Raw genomic sequence first — 6,102 nt, 5'->3', positions numbered from 1 at the left:
GTATTTCTATCATATTTGAGTCGCCTGTAATGCTTCGCAATTGCTCGAATTTGAGCAACAGGTACACTAGTCATTAATAAAAACACAAACATCAGCTGTTATAAACTTTAGAATATTGTTATGCCTTATCAATAGTGTTTCATCAGAATATATAAAAAACAACATTTAATTTCATATAATTTTATTCATTTCAGTACATCAATACAGAAATAGCGATCTATACTATATAAAGTTGGAAATGATTAATTTACCAAATATCGAAATATAAGAAGGTTTCAACTGACTTATAAGATCCCCGCCCATAGATAGAACAGGCACCCTGCTAGTTAAATATCAAGATATCTCTTTTCACCCAAGACAAGGTCCATTAGTGGAAGTAATCATTTTAACAAACATAATAAACAGTTTTGTTTTTTACCAGGCAGAAGTACAAACAAATATTAAAAATTTAAGAAAACATCTTTATAAAAATAATAAAATTTTCTTAATTAAATCATATAAATGAGAAAAAAAAATGTAAATAAAAGTATACTGGTATTCAAAATAAATATTAAACTAATCATTATAATGAATCTAAACTGATTTGTCACTTCTTCAGCCTTCTCTCCCCCAACCTCCATGCCTCCATCGCCATCCACCCTGTCATCAGGCCTGGAATATAACAGAACAAAAATTAATATTGAAAACTGTATTCTGAACAAGAAGTCTTTTTATGCAAACTATTATTATTTAATGTGCTCAGTGGCGTACCTAGGGGGGGGGATGCAATTCGCACCAGGTCCCACACCAACATAGGCCTCCAAATCAGGGCCGTATTACCCTAACGGCGGACACTGTGTGCATTTGCGAACAGGGTAAAATCTGTCCGTAGTGCGAACAACTTTAAGATGTCATACGTCAACTGTCCGTTTTGCGAACCCATATTTGAAACGACCCTTGAAACCCAAGATATTACATGGAACGCATAGCGATAGCCCTAGTAGCTTTTGAAGTTGGGTAGTTTTTCAACCGCTTTTGTGTTTGATCATTTACTCTATTGGTTTAAACGAAGAATAGTTAGCCAATTTGTCAACAAGATGTATTTAAATTAAACTAAAATATATAACAAATAACATGTTTGACATAATTTGGTTATGTGTAATCAGTTCAAACTCAAATCCCATACGTATGAATATCATTGAATTTCGTATAATCTTTTGACAAAAAATTCATAAATAATCTTTAGTATAGTACTTAGAAACCTACCTCATACTTAAACAATACCATAGTATAACTTTATTTAAAAGCAGCTAAATTAATATAATAATTTGTGAAAATGTTAACACAATACTGATCAAATATATATGGCACATGAATTCACTGTCAGAAAATAGAGTAAACTTACAAAAAAAAATTAATTTGTAATTTATAGTTTAAAAATACGACCCATTTGTTTTTGCTAAGTTTTCAATGATTGCTTTTTCATTTCCGTAGTTATTGAAATTTGGAACATTCTGTGATTGTGAATTAAAACTTGTCATTTTGTGTTGTCATAGGGCGTTGGAATTTATTGGCATAACGAGATCTGTTTGGGTTTCTTTTGTATAAATTTTGAATAAATGGTTTGAACTATTGTACATTTTTCTACTTGTTTCAACTGCTTCTGTTGACAGGGCTATTCCATTTGTCTTAAAATTATTGCTGTTTCAGTACTAACCAAATGTAAACACTATGACATATTCAAAATAATTATAATTACTGTATGGTGTCAAAAAATATAGCCTACATTACCTAAAAAACAAAGCAAATTTTTGGGCACCTCTCCAGTTAAAATGCTGGTTAAATACTAGTAATTCAGGAGGGTTATGCAACATAGGCTTTGGGGCAATGGACACGGCCCTGGATTTATAAGTATTAAATTTAAGTAAATGGCAAAACTTACCATAAGTTAGTTTTCTTCAATCTTAGTCTTAAACTCGCCCCATCCTCCATCTCCTCTTCCTCTGACACCTCTCCCCTGTATCCTCCAGTGTCGGAGGATATTAATTACAACACCCCCATTTTACTGGTAGGCTTCAGCTCTGTACAGAAATATTGCAAAAAAATAGTGTTATACAAATAATTTTGGTCTAACAAATAATACAAGTGTGTACACTCCTTTCTATATTTGCGATATTCAAATAGGTACACAGCTAATAGGAAAATGTTTGAGCAAATCTGGGTCAAGTTAGTACAAATATTAGAATTTGTAACAATAATTTGGTTTAGACAAAATAAATTGCTTCAAATATTAATTCATTGTTATTTCCTAATTTGCAAAAATGCAAGCTATAGCCTAATTAAGTCATTTCCAAACAACATGTTTCGAGATGTAATCCAAATAAATTTTAAGTAGGGGCCTAGTTTTAAATTGTTATAAAAAACTATAAATTTGCATACAGATTATAAATTATCCTCATGTTCCACCAAAAACTATAGTAACTAGTGGGCGAAGTGGTACTTTGCTACACATGAGAGAAATGCTTAAACGCACGAGCCGTAGGCGAGTGTGGAAAGTATCTCGAGTGCAGCAAAGGCAGTTTGCACTTGTGTTACAAATTTTATTTTTCTTACAGTTATTATAAAACATATAAATAATTAGTCTTTCAAACTCTGTTCAACACGTTTATAAGTTAGGTTAAATCCAAACATTGGTGAAATGGTAAGCTGTACCAGTTGATTGTAGTCGTAATATCTTGAATGGGTAGCCAACTTATTTTCAAGTGTACGTATGTATTACGTGTCTAATAAAACCACGCTGTTTTGTGTTGTTTGGTTGGAATACAGGAGTGCTGCAAAAAAAGAGCGCGGTAAAAGTAAGTAAATGCAGCAATTAGCAACTTTCTGTGCTATAATAAGTACAAGGAAGGCCACTTTGTCAGGTGACAGTTGGAAAAATAATTCACATGCGCTTCATTTTGAAAACTGTGAATGACTGACTTAAACAACCTTTTTATTATTACTGTTATCATGTTAAAATGTGTAATTTTGCGCACAGGCCGCCTAGTTATTAGTTTATAACTAATGTAATAACTGTATACACACATTTTTTTGTCCTAGGACGCTACAGGCACTAGTCCGGAATTTTAAATCACATTTCACACTTCAGCCTAGGTCTAGGGCTGTGGTGTTCACAAAAAAATAATAATAAAAACAATAAATAAAATCCATTGGCCATCTGGCAGAATTTGAGCCCGGTACTGAAGTTCTGCTCGCTCCCCTAGGGTAAAGAATTTAGTCAATTGTAGGCATTAGGCAGGCCTATAAAATACGTAGAGGAGGCTATGACTTAGAGCATTGGAACGCCGATAAATATGATCAGCCATTAATATTAAACGGGGCCAATTGATGTGACGTCAATAGGCCTATGAGCGAAGACAGAATCATATTTATTAAATAAAGTTGTCGCTTCCAATTGCTTGGTGTTGAAAACAATCAGCTGTAGGCTTAAGTTACTTCACCCACAGTTCATTCCACTTGTTAATGTCATCCACTCTACCTTGACTATTCAAACATTTTGAGCGGTGATTTATTCCGTTTCAGTAATATTCATCTGCAGTGAAAAATAGTGGTCTTTGGATTCAGTACGTAAAAATCTACGCAGAGGATACGGGTCCAGTAACCGGACGTGGATTAGGCATCCGGCAGTTACTGTCATAACCTAACCTAACCAACCAAACTTGCTGATAATGAAAAAAATCGAATGAAGGTTAAATTCTGTCCATAAAATAAATTTATAAACGCAAAAAATTCAAACAAAAGATATTGTACAGTTAAGAATAAACCCACCCAAATATGGACAGTAGGCCTAGGACATAAAAATGTTCTTTCCATGATAACCCAACCTAACATAACTTAACCGCCACAAAGCGCTGTATTTCTGTAGCCTCCGGATAATACTTACCAAAGTACCGATTTGAACTTTGAATTACTCAGTTAACAAACAGCCTAGAATCTATCCCAAAGGAGAAAGAATATTGACTCACCTCACTTAAGTTATGGTTAGACCAAGGAACATTATCACAGCAGTATGGTAATTGCCTCCAGGGTACACAACTCTGGTCTCTCTTTCTCTCTCATCTGCAGTGATGTCGATGGCAATGTCGTCCAGAAAAGTTAGTCCTCTTAACTTATTGGTTCAAGACAATATTTAAAAAAGAGACCAATTTGGGTTCAGGTTAAATTACAGCCTTTGCTCCAGGATCATCTATAAAACTAACATTGAAGTCATCAGCAATGAATGATATAATCCAAGTCTAGTCTTACACCAAATACAAACAGCTCTAGAATATTTGACAGCACTTAAAGTTTACGTCCTACACTCATTCCATTTCTATCTTTAATAGGCCTACTTTCTTTCTTATTACCTGGCAACCATACAAAGTAGGTCTAGGTATTTTAAGCCAAGTATGAATTAGTTATGGGATAACCGAATGGTTTCCATGACGGAATAATCAATCAGTTATTTTTTGCGTCAATCGGTTATTTTTAGTCGAATGAATCACCGAATCAATTTTAGTCATTAAGTATTCACTATCACAAACCACAAATAATTTTTATCCTAGGGGAAACTGAATGGCATTTAGTCTTTCAGCGTCAATCGTTGATTTTTAGTCGAACGAATCGCCGAATAAATTTTAGTTACATTACCTGATGATGTGACAAACTAAATCAACTAAATCACCGAATCGCACAGTAAGACTAATTTAACCGAACCAGGATAAAATAACCGAATTAGTCTATTCAGCATCAATAACCGATTGATTCGGTTATTTTCATTCGGTGATTCCAACCACTAGTATTGAATGGAGATGAGTGTAGAATGAGTGGAGCCATCTTGTAGTCTTGTTAGTGACTAAGACCGACATTCCTTAGACATAGCTGTCCCAAACAGCTAATGGCAACTAAGCGACATACAGTTTATAGTGGAATCCGAACCACATTATTGCCTTGGTAGGTATAGGCCTATACGAATTGGTCTAATTACCACGATAGTACTGGGGAGAGTCGTAGTAAGTACTCACTGTGCGGACGTTAATCCACACCAGGGACTGTCGAATCCACAGTGCATGCCTAAATATCCACAATTCGTGACCTCCTAGTAGCTGGATTACAGGACGACGCCACCCGTCCCAGTCATATTGATTATTTCATTTGATAAACTTAGGCCTAGGCCTATATCAAGTTTGGCTAGTTAGGGTAAAACCTAACCTAACTAAAGGAATGGGGTACAGTTTCTTAACTGGGCTATGCTAATATCGATTGAAACTATGGGGATCATAATAGCCTAGAGATAATGCCTATTCAAACATTTGCTACAATATTGCTTGATGATCCAGAATTAGCCTACGAATAAGCTGTATCTTAGGATCTTGTTGGTGACTTACCTAAGTTAGTGTCTGGTAGGACTAATGTTATCATGTTGATTAAGTTTTTTATCCTATAAAAATTAACTTATTTCTCATTATTCCTTAAAAACTATTGTTTGTAACACTCGAGTCATCTATTTTCTTGTAAACAAGGAAATAAATAAAAAAGATAAATATTTACAATATAAAAGTTTTTTGACTTTTGTCAATAAATGGCCAGCTTGTAGATGCCCGTCGGAATTCGGAATCAAATATTGCGACTCGTGAGTTGAGGAACTGAACGATGAATTAGAACAACTCCTTTTTAAGAGTAGCTCCGAAGAACGGGAGCTTGTCGATATACTGGGACTATTTCAGTGTCGACAAAGTGAAACTATTTCATTGTCGACAATATGGGATGTCGACAATTTGTGGTGTCGATCATTTGCGACGTCGGTTATTTGGGATGTCGGTTAAGTGGGAATATTCCAGTGTCGACAAACTGGGAATAATTCAGTTTCGATAAATTTCTACGGTTGTCGATATTATGGAACCCACCCGTAGACCTCCCGATGAGTTCTTCGTTTTTTTCTCTTCCTTGCATCTCGGATAGCACGGTACTTGCCCTTTAGATTTTTGGATACAACCAGAATGTCCTCATTACCGTACATTTTATTCACTTCTTGATAAAACATCATTATTTTTTCCAGCTCTGGGGTGTACCAGTTAACCTTAT

General features: G+C 34.9%; 1 long non-coding RNA gene across 1 annotated transcript; it reads right to left on the bottom strand.

Moving 5' to 3' along the window:
- Positions 1–586: 586 nt before the first annotated feature.
- LOC128986839 (uncharacterized) lies at positions 587–5,522 on the bottom strand. Its single transcript, XR_008490161.1, has 4 exons — positions 5,406–5,522; positions 4,005–4,233; positions 1,922–2,060; positions 587–651 (listed from the first exon to the last, which is right to left on the bottom strand). It is a non-coding gene; the product is annotated as an uncharacterized LOC128986839 (long non-coding RNA).
- Between the last annotated feature and the right edge of the window lie 580 nt (positions 5,523–6,102).

Source organism: Macrosteles quadrilineatus, unplaced genomic scaffold (assembly GCF_028750875.1).
Source record: "Macrosteles quadrilineatus isolate MER2022 unplaced genomic scaffold, UCM_ALF_1.0 Scaffold_2__2_contigs__length_208266976, whole genome shotgun sequence".
NCBI classification, from domain to species: domain Eukaryota; kingdom Metazoa; phylum Arthropoda; class Insecta; order Hemiptera; family Cicadellidae; genus Macrosteles; species Macrosteles quadrilineatus.
Note: the sequence above shows the minus strand (reverse complement) of the source record. Positions and strands in the feature narration are given on the sequence as shown.